The sequence below is a fragment of the Epinephelus moara genome, chromosome 20 (genome assembly GCF_006386435.1).
Source record: "Epinephelus moara isolate mb chromosome 20, YSFRI_EMoa_1.0, whole genome shotgun sequence".
Lineage (NCBI taxonomy): Eukaryota > Metazoa > Chordata > Actinopteri > Perciformes > Serranidae > Epinephelus > Epinephelus moara.
The window spans coordinates 6,493,720-6,505,125 of NC_065525.1; the positions used below are offsets into that span (position 1 = coordinate 6,493,720).

An 11,406-nucleotide genomic window follows, 5' to 3' on the forward strand; every position below is an offset into this window, starting at 1 on the left:
ATAAAACTGAGGATAAGCAATATGACTGACGCCAGTGCCACACCGAGGCATGTAGACGAGGGGAAGCTCTTCCATTTGACATCACAAACTAATCCCTTAGTTTATTCTGCTTGGTGCTTTCGCTATTGGCTTTTCTTCGCAAGACTAGCCCTACTCAGCCTCTGATTGGCTACATTGCACTATACATATTTAGTGGATCTGCAGTGAACACTGGAGAGATAGACACAACAAGGGCCAAGAAAAGAGCGAGAGGGACAGAGAACAGTATGAAGAAGGAAGAGAGGAGCAAGAGATTATTTTCAAAAAGTAAAAAAAGACAAAGACAAAAGTTTCAATTTAAGTCGGTTATTTTATAATAAACAGTTCAACTGAACATTTTTGCCTGCCTGTTTGTTTGGTTGATAGTTATCACTGAGATAACACTGATTTGACATAAAGAAAAAAATGGAGCTTTGCAAATTGCAAGCTACTTTTGCTATTTTCTCGTAGCTTAGCTTGTTACATTTCTCCAAGAGATAGGGTCAGTGTAGTGAAACTTTATTTTGATGTAGAGTGACTGGTAGCTTAGCTCACTACATTTTCCAAGTAGCTAGCTGTCGCTAGATGCCACTCAATCCTACACACTGGACCTTTGAATAGAACTTTGTTTATCCTGAAGGAAATAACTCTATTATGCATGACACGTGATGTCAGTAAACGGATGGACTTGTAGATAGATTGTGACCCATGATGCAAAGTTCCACCAAAGGCCTATTGGCTCCTCAAAAAAATATGAGCAAAGATTCGCAAAAAATCTGACAAAAATGAACATAGGTATGAGTAAGAGCATACTATATAGTGGATACAGTATGCTACTTTGGAAAGAATCCTTCTGATTCTCATTTAGTTCTGTGTTTAAACACTGTTGACTGTTTTGCAGTGTTTTACATAATTCTGAAAGGCAGGCTAATTAGGTGATTACAATAATTCTACATTGAATTTTTTTTCTACTATACTAGCCTAAATCAAACAATACATATTAACAGATTGTGTTTCTGCTCCTGCATAAAAATAAAACATGATGGCATAATGATGACAGACCCAACTGCTGGAAATCTTTGACAGCGTGAGATAACGTGCCAGTATCTTTGTTGGCCTGATTGGTGGATCACTTCAGACTCTTTATAATATTGAAGTCAGGTTTTTAATAGTAAAGTGTGTGTCTCCTGACTGACTGCCTTGTTGACTGATTATGTCCAATGTAATCCTCTGCCATCAGCTTTATACTGCACTGTCACAGTATGCCACTGGGATTAAGGATCCTCCCCCATCTCTTGCATGTGTGTGTGTGTGTGTGTGTGTGTGTGTGTGTGTGTGTGTGTGTGTGTTTGTGGACCTGTATTGCTTTCTACTCCTGATCTACTGACCACAGATCAAACCCACCTACCAAACCAACTTGTGTCACTGTGATGGGAATGAAGGGGATTAAGGCCAGCTGGTTCAAACCATATGTATATGTCTAAGGGGGTGGTCTGTGACCAAATAGGGAATGATGGACCTTTGCCATCCATCGTAGACCCCAGGTTCATATTGGGAAATATGGGCTTTGATGGTTTCCTGCTTGCCAAGACACCTACCATATAAAGTACAGTGTTTTCTGTTGCTTCACATTGTAACTTATTTAATATAAAATTAAAACTACTTCTCCGTCAATCCAAGACGCCAGAGTTCTATAGTGATACCTTCTGGCTCAGGAGATTTTCAATTTGGTATTTGGTTAATTCCTTTGTCTAGTTCAGTAGTACCTTAACCAGCCTCATTTATGGTTCAGTTAGCCTCAGTTAGGGAGACTGTCATCAATTTTTGGAACTAAAGGAGAAAAAAAAATTATTATAAAGGTTGTGCTAAAGGTTGGAAATAGCTCAATAGCATTTGGCTTTCTCATACAACATCATTAATATTAAGTTATTTATGTTGTATATAACTGAAATATTTTGGGGTCTTTGACCCAGAGTCCTACACATGTCCAGTTTTGAAAACCGGCACCCGCCCATACCCGTAAAGCTCAGTACTAGAACCAGAATCATAATGTCTAAGTCAAAGCCAGACCTGCTGGCACCCGTTAATAAAAGTCCCATGACCCGACCTTCACCCATGATTAAACACACGCAGGCTACAGTCACTTGCATTAGTTGGGTTCTCCATCCATGAATTACAAATCTAGTGGAGGAAAAGTCTCTTTCACTGGCTGTGCTCGATGCAGGGATGGTGAAAACATTCCACACAATCACTGCCAGGTTAGGAAACATTTTAGCGTGCTCCCTCCACCACTATAAAACCTCAAAAGGATCCTCCTTGGGTGTCTTGAATGCGATGTATGTTGCCACCTGATCCTCGGGCTGCAAAGTTTTATCGCTGGAGTCCTCCACGTTGGTGATGAATGTGTGGACGGGGTCAAAGGTTCAACTTGTGTCATTGACTTTCAGAATGAAAGGAATTGCAGCTTGATAACAGTGATTAGGATGTCAAAATGTTACACATATACTGCACATTGCTTTCATTTTATTCTGAAAAATACATTTTTGTTCTCACCTGCTGCCAGCCTCAATTTCACCCTTGCCTGTGAATATCTCTCTGTCTATCTATCTATCTATCTATCTATCTATCTATCTATCTATCTATCTATCTATCTATCTATCTTTTTATAGTATATATGTGTGTGTGTGTATATATATATATATATATTCAATTTTAATCTTTTTTTTTTTTTTTAACTATTACACATTTTTGCACCCAGTGCAGAACTCTGCTTTGACCCCCTACTTTAAAAAGGATTTTTTTTTCACCCTCCTAAATTTTGTCACTGAGAGGACAAAGGCCCATTGAGCCTTTTCAGCATACATTTGATCAAAGTGAAAGTCTAGTTGGTAAAGTTCTTTACTTTTTTCATTTAGAACCTCTGCATTGTAGCACATATTCATTTTGAAAGTATTTATTTGCTCTTGTGTGTGGCCAGTTACTGGTTAGCAACCAATGATCTAATCTGGATATGTGGTTGGAAAAATTTCTTCAGGTGAAATGTCCAGCCTCCAAACAATCTATCCTGAGACCATCAGTCCTGCATTTGAAGGATGAAATCCATAGGTTGAAATGGTGACAGTTAAACTAGGTGTCATCGGGTGTCACATTAAACTTTCCACCTACATTCACATTGTCTGAAAACTGTTATAACTGTTCAATAATTGCACCCATGTCAGCAAACACCTTGTTTTATTGTTTCGTTATTGTACCCATACACATTAATATCATCCCATGAATGAACATTGACATTGACATCTATTGACCTTCTAATCAATCAATTTCTTATGCCTCTAACATTTAAAGAGACAAGAGAAAAGGATATTAGATGCAAATGGGCATTCTGGGCTTAGCACCATCCAAGGTGCGTGTGTTTGGTTTAAAGAAATACAAACAAGCCAGAGCATTTCCCCCTATAGTACAATACTAATGTATGCTTACAGACATTTCTCTGATTCTCTGCGCTGAGGGGATGAAATAAGCCTGGCAACTTGAGACTACATTAGGGCTAACTGAATGATGATCTGTGTAGGTCAATCAGATGAACTGCCATTTCTTAGCACTGCATCCACTGTACTCGCCAACTCCTACATTGTTAGTGGGGCAATCTGGCTGATTATCTTAACCACCTCTTTGCAAGAAGTTCTCATTGTCTTCCACCAGCCCTCTTATTTCCATCTGTGTTTGTATCTGGCATGGTCTCAACATTTCCTTTATAAGATGTTATTTTCCTTCTGGAGGGATAAAATCTGGAGTTTTAGTTTATCCATGTCTGGCATCAACAGCCTCTTTCCTCTTAATCTGGATCTCAGAGACGTTGATGTAGGCCATGTGATTGTCATTTTGGCGACTCAGATCCTGAATAGCATTGTAAAAGTAATAGTAGGATATTTCTTGATTTGTCCAGCTGGCTTCAATCTCTTTAGATAAAGGAAACTTCTTCAAAACTTCTTGCTAAAACACAGTCTTTAGTGTACATTGGAAATGGCCAAAGTTGCACCAAAGATCCTTGGGTAGGTTTAGAAAAAAGTATTTAAGTACTTTTGTTATTAAGGTCACATAAAGAGACATATCTTACCTTACAGAGGTCACATAGGTTTTGTGATGTAGTTGTAGTCATCTGATAGTGTAGTATATAGTAGGAAAAATGCCTTTTTTTGTTGTTATTTAATTATAAGAATGCATGTGCTCAGGCTGGTGCTGCCACTTCAGAAAGTTTTCAACTAATACTGACAAATGATGAGCCTGATAATAAACATCACACATTTTTTTCTTAAGAGATCTTCCTTTTCCTCTCTCTGTCTGAGGGCAAAGTAAACACTAGAAACATCAGGCAACATCTCGTTAGACATCGTTATCTGCTAATGAGCACACAATAGGTGCTCCATATGGTGGGCCTTTGGTGCTTTACACACGCACAAACACACACACACACACACACACACACACACACACACACACACACACACACACACACACACATAAAGACTTGACATTTAACTAGAATACAGGTCCACACTGAACGACAGCCTTTAAGCCTGAAATCCAGGGCTCCTTTCAGATATCCTGTAAATCTGACACCATTAAAGTATCATTCAATCGATCCAAATACACAATATACTTTGCATTCTTTTACAAAAGGGTTGAAACCAACCCCAGGTTCACTCTGGATACGGAAGCATGCCAAAGCGCACAGATTTTCCGTGAAGTGCTGCCTGTTTTCTTTCGGCGCCCATGTTCTCTCATGCAGAACCAAAGTTCACAAGCGTGAGCCCGTGGAAACTTTAAGCTGTATGCCGTTAGCAATATGTGCTGAGGTCAGCACAACACTCTGATTGGTGTGGAAGTCAGTCACACTATGGCGAGTGCAACACTAGAGCTGCAAGACCTCCCCTTGATAGACCTTCTCTATAGCTGATTTAACAAGACGCTCTAAAAGGTCACCTGGTCAGGTCAGTGAAACACTGGAATTCTGGGTGGATGTGATCGCTGAGAGCACTGAGGACCTCATTCCATGGCATTCCTCGAATACAGGGCCTCTCTACAGGCGCACTAGACGGTGTCACTGTTGTCTGCACATTAGATAATATTAGACATTTTTTCTATCTTCCCAACTGCAGATCATCAAAGAACTTAATGAAACCTAAGTAGCAACATAATTGTGATCAGTAACTGTAATGTGATTACTGAATTTAGGAACAGTAATGTGTAGCATTATGATGTTACAAACTGTGATTACAGTAACTGCCTTAAACAATAGGCTATACCAAAGCAAATAAGACTGCTGAGGTGTAAATCCCCCCCTAGCTGTCAACACTGACTGATAGAGGCTTCTCAGATTGCAGCTTAACAGTTGAACCTAACCCTAGGAATACAAAAAAAGAGTTGTCATTACACATTCGTGTGTAATAATATTATATCCATTCTGCATTGGTCAAACTTAACAGTGGGTTGCACTGTAGCAGCATTGTAAAGTAAAGTAGCGAGCTGGCATTTCTAATGTTTGCTAAGTAATAACAAACCTTTTTCATTTCTATTAACTGCAGTCAATGTTGATCATTTCTTACCTGCATTTTTTGGCTTGTATTTTCATTTCTGATTTTTTTTCTTTTTCCATTTTTCTGCTCCAGAGTCATATGAGCACTTTGTCTTTCTTCACTGGGTTGCTGGACTGCTTGTTACAAACAGGGCTATGGACTCCCATCTTAAAATGTACAACTTTACAGCAGAAATAAACACGTTTACAGCCTGGTACAAAAAAAGTTTTGGTTTCTACAGCTAATTTCAACAGTCATGATAACTGTACAGGAGGTGACTTTTTTATGACTCAACCGTTTAGATTTGATTTAGTCCCAAAGTTACGCATATTTAAGGGCAGGCCACTCTGAGTGACAGGCTGTCTGCTGATAGCGTCCTCAGCTTCTCAGTCAGATCCATCCCTTGCTCCTCCACAGCTCCAGCTTCTCATCCAAATATGATCATTTTTGGCTCGAAATAAACAAGATGGCGGCAACTGAAATACTGAACTCAAGACTTCAAAACAGCAGTCCACAAAAAGATGGGTGACATCATGGTACCTACGTCCATTATTTATACAGTCTCTGGTCAAACCATCCACAAGGGGCCCCTGTCTGTGACAAGTTAAATTGCTCTTATTATGTTATTAAGCTATAACTGGACTAGAGCTAAGTTTTTCCCAGAAAAAAACAAATGCCCCTTAAAGAAACACCACTGCACGGGGCCCCCTTGTGGTTAGGGGCTCATTGCAGTCACTTATATGTTTGTGAGGAGAAACCAGCCACTGGATGTGGGTCAGCCTGTCTATGTCTGACTTTCCTCTCTCCCCTTTCCTTTTTTTTCTTTCCTTATATTTAATAATAAATGGTAGACATCACCTTGTTGTAGCCGCTTAACAAAGAAAAAAAGGGGAAAGATAAAGAATGCATATCCAAAAACAAAACCTGAAACAGACAGACAGACGGTAAATATTATAAAGTATCTGTGTAAAGCTGCAGGACCTTTCCATCACTGTAGATAAAGCATCTCATCAAGCATCTGTCACTCCCCTACTCCACCTCCTTGTCTATCTGTCCCTCCCTCTCTGCCTCCATCCATCCTTCCATCCATCCCCCTCCCATGGGCAACCCATATGTCTCTTTCATTCCACGCCCACCACCATCCCCACCCCGACCCCTTCTCCCCCCCAGCAGTCAGCCAAATGGCATGTTCTTGCACGTACTGCAGTACAGGAGTGGACTGTACCATTGTGCATGTGGTGGGTGGGTGGCAGCAGGGAGGAGTGCTGCAGAGAGAGGGAAAGAGGGAGAGAGAGAGAGAGAGAGAGAGAGAGAGAGAGAGAGAGAGAGAGAGAGAGAGACGCTGGCACTATCCTCTCCTGCCCTAATCCCTCAGCCCTGTCTCTTGTGTTGATGCTCTTTACATATAAAGAGTAGAAACTTCAGACGAGAATTTTAAGGCTACAAATGAATTTAAAGATATCTTGTTGAGAGGTCCGGACACCATTGTTTGGATATAAACTTCAGTTTGATCTGGTCTGGTAAGAGAAATGATTTTCAATGCACTTGGAGTTGTTTGTGTTTGTATTAGGGTTAGGGTTATCTACTTGATGTAGATGGCAGAATGAAATGTAGTCTCAGCTGAAAAAATGACGTTTGAATTTTATTTTAATTTTTTTTTTCAATTCAGAGCACATCCAGGTATTTAAAATGATCATAGATTTTTTCTTTTGTTCTATGCAAGTCTATGTATGTCTAATTGTCTAATTGCCAGATAAAATACAGTATTATCATGTGAAATATATTTTTAAGTCTTAAGTTCCAGACTTTGCAGAAAAGATAATGTACTTTTTAGAGCTTGAGCAGATCAGACAACGGAACTTTTGCTCAAATAGCAGATGACCAGCTGTATGTACACAGAGTGCACTGTATGTAATGCCGAGAAAACACACTATGAGGAGAACAAACACTGTGAGGACAATCATTTTAGAGTCCTTAACAAGGTGCAAAGTAAATGGGGACATAAATCTATTAATAACAAGCAGGATGCACAAAAGCTCCTATTTATCAGGGATTGCTTGCCAACAGCATTATGTAATCAATGCACAAACACATATCATGTTACATCCTGACTCTTGCAATATGTATACTCCATTTAATAACGTGAGCATTTTTACAATGGGTTAAGGACTTTTGTTATTTCACTGTTGACCCATTTGCTGTGTAACATGGACTACACATCATGTGAACACTTAGCTGAAGAACAAGCTGGGCTTTGGTCTCCAGTCTCTCTCTGTCGTGCATCCATAAGTGATCCATGACAAAGCATCTTGTATAATAATGAGTGTAAGTCATCCAAAGTGTTTATCTGTGAGTGTTGTAGACATGCCCAGCACCCTTTGAGAAAGGTTTAGAACTCATAGCAGATGTTAAAGGGGGAATATTTCTTTCACTGACCAAATCATGACTGTATTCCTCAAAAGGAGTCAAAATGATGTAGGATGACTTGTAAAAGATACAACGTATTCTCATAGAACAGTTCGTATGATATCCTACAAGTTTGCGCCCCACGAATGACATTACGTCCATAATGTACAGTTACATAATTAATGTAAAGTTACAGGATTAGGGTTAGACAAAAATGCAGGGCTCACGCAACATGATATCAGCCTGATTATAGCAGTCACTATGTCAGATTAGGCAATCATGACGTCCCGACAGAAAGTCTAGCATGTTTAATTTTCTTTTTGTCTTGTACGACTTCTCTCGTCACAGACGGCACTTTGACCGATAAAAACACAGAGCGATCTGCTGCCGTAGACAACTGTACGGCAACAACACCCCAGCCTTTTTGATATTTCCTCTTGGGATGTTACCACAACAGAGTAAAATGGGGAAAAATGATGCCATGAAACAGTAGAGGCACTTTAGCAACCCGGTGAGTCCTGCCATTAGCATCAAGCTCCAACAAATGTTATTTCTTTATAATGGAGAGGGATTATAAAGGAATAATATTAAGAAATAGTGGCAGGGCTTTTAATTGCCACAATTGCAATTAGAAATTACTACAGCAACATTTCAGCTGGCGCATGAACAGACACAGTGACTGAAATAATAGTAATTCTAATAAAAATAGGACAAGAATAATCCAATGACATCATGCACATCGTGAAGGATGACGTGTAGTCTGTCATGTCTGTTGGCCAAGTCACGGCAAGACTTTATGAATCCACAAACGCCTAATCTGACTTTCGACTGTTGGAACAGATGAAAATGTTGTGTAGTCTGAACCCGGCATAAAAGTTACAGTGGTTAGATTTAGGAAAAGAAAGATGGTGAGGACATACCCTTAAAGTGACTAAAAGACAGTTTTTTTGTGACCCACCACCCCAACCTGCCTCCTTAAGCACCTGGGACTGCTTCCTTCTTTACTGCCATCAGGGTGATGGTCACATGATCACACCCTTTTAAAACATGTGGGATGTGTACAAATTTGGGCGCATTGCTTTTAGTAGGAAAACATACGAAAAATTTGTCAGAACAGCCTAAAAAGATAATATATTTTGAGTGACCTCAAAACATCAACAGAATTTGTCAACAAATCCTCCAAACTTTGTTACCTCAAATTTCAGTTGGGTCCATTTTGGTCATATGTTCACATATCTGCAAAAAGATTGGTTGGCACAAATGCTGGCATAGACAGTCATGGTTCCCATACTACGTGCATCTTACTTTGTTGATTCCCTGCAACATATTAATATTGTCATTGTAAGCAAGTTGACATGCTGAAATTAATGTTAAAAGTATTAATTATATTAAAATGTAAATGTAGCAGAGAGCAGAGCAGAGCTGCTGTCCAAATTCCAGTTAAGAAGGACTCATGTAGCTACGCATGAGAAGCAGCGTAACGTCATTGATTATTTCAGGAGCTAAAAGTTTAGCTCTGTTTCCTCTGTCAAGTTTATAACTACAGTTTTTTTGTTTTTCAGCTTAAATGTCCCACTATATTTGCTGCAGTGACATTACTGCTCTAACTGCATTACTCTCAGCAGAAAACAGCCCACTTCTCTAATTTGCTGAATCAGCTATGTGAATAGCAGTACACTAGGTGCAGGTACACCTGGCTTTTGAAGGGAAAGGGAGATGACACTCACATACAACCCCGTTATCCCCTGTGCCTTACACTGTGCCCAAATGATGTGCTGTTTAACTAGCAGTAGCAGAGTTGGAAACGCCCTTAATGCACTTGCGCCATGCACTATGTGCTATAAATTGTTTTGACAGGGCCCTTGGTCTTGTTTGACCTGGTGCGTCAGTGAAATAATGTTCAATATCATTGCCTTCCAAAACTGTTACAAATTACCCACTCATCTGGCTATGCTACAGTCAAGGTTTGGACACAAAAACTACATGGTTAGGGTTAAGGGAAAAAATTTTAGGTTGAATAAAGAAACACTCATGGTCATGGTTAAAAGAAACCTGTATTAACTGGCAAAACTTCAAAACAGGAAATGAACTGTGGCCTCTACTGTCAAAACCACACACCTTGTTGACCCATCCATCACATACCTCTGTGTGAGGGTTTGCAGTAATTTAGGTTGGTGAAGGCATTTTAATAAATGTCTAATGCTATTTTTTTCCTAGTGAGGACAGTCACATTGGCACTAGTTGTACACACACCATGATTTCTTGAAGACTGCACTTGCCTACCTAAGTATTACATAGGCCTACACACATATTTTAATCCTGGCATACCCTGGTTTTTCTTCATTTCTGTACAGTATTAAAAACTATTTGCATGTCAGTATTCCATCACACTACACAGTGTGTCTGCAATTACTTTTGACAAAATTATTTTATGTAAGCGGCAAGTTTAATTTACACACCCACTTCAATGCCTCACATGTGCCATTTAATTCACTGGTGCATCAAGACGGGAAATAAATACCTCAGGGATGCTCTGATCTTCCTCTCCCGCTACTGCTGTGGTGTCTCTGCTTATTCCCTGGTCGAGGTATGTTATGTGACTTGTAGTGGGATGCTGCTTTGTTTGTTTTATGTAAAAACATTTCAGACCAATGTTCCTGCGTGCTGTGCCGCCTCCATGTTAAATGTGTGAGATTTTTAGCTTGGGGCTGAGATATTCCCTGCAAACTACTGACTGAGAGTTTCAGGCAGTCAAGGTACCCTCTTCTACTACTCTTCTACTATTCTATTCTTCTTACTCTATCTATCTATCTATCTATCTATCTATCTATCTATCTATCTATCTATCTATCTATCTATCGAGCCATCCATCTTATCTACCAGTTTGTCCAACACATTTTCTTCCCAAGAGTAGGGATGTCTTGCCATGTCAAGTTATGCTTGTTACATGCATTGCGTCTTTCAAAATACACGTGTGTTTTCACAGGAAATGTACAGTTCCTGCTTGTTCGACAAATACAGTCTTTTTCAAAATGTCGTTAGGTTTAGGGAAAAAGGCACATGGTTAGATTTAGGGAAGAACATTACCTAGTTAGGTTTAGGGAACAAAGGCAAGTGATTGGGTTCAGAATCATGGTTTGGCTCAACATTCACACAGGAAGTGCACAGTGGGCTCCCAGGTGAAAGTCTGGGGTTTGTTGGACCAATCAACCTCCCCTCTCACCTGCCCTATAGGGACTTTCAATTTTCAATCAATCAATTTTATTTATAAAGCCCAATGTCACAAATCACAATTTGCCTCACAGGGCTTTACAGCATACGACATCCCTCTGTCCTTATGACCCTCGCAGCGGATAAGGAAAAACTCCCCAAAAAAACCCCTTTAACGGGGGAAAAAAACGGTAGA

General features: G+C 39.8%; 1 protein-coding gene across 1 annotated transcript in view; it reads left to right on the forward strand.

Moving 5' to 3' along the window:
• Positions 1-6,963: 6,963 nt before the first annotated feature.
• The window catches only part of LOC126408511 (synaptic vesicle glycoprotein 2B-like), a 76,366-nt gene continuing 71,923 nt past the window's right edge, over positions 6,964-11,406 (forward strand). Inside the window, exon 1 of the mRNA XM_050074096.1 lies at positions 6,964-7,114. The gene's annotated coding sequence lies outside the window, so the exon portion shown is untranslated. The remainder of the gene's footprint in view (positions 7,115-11,406) is intronic.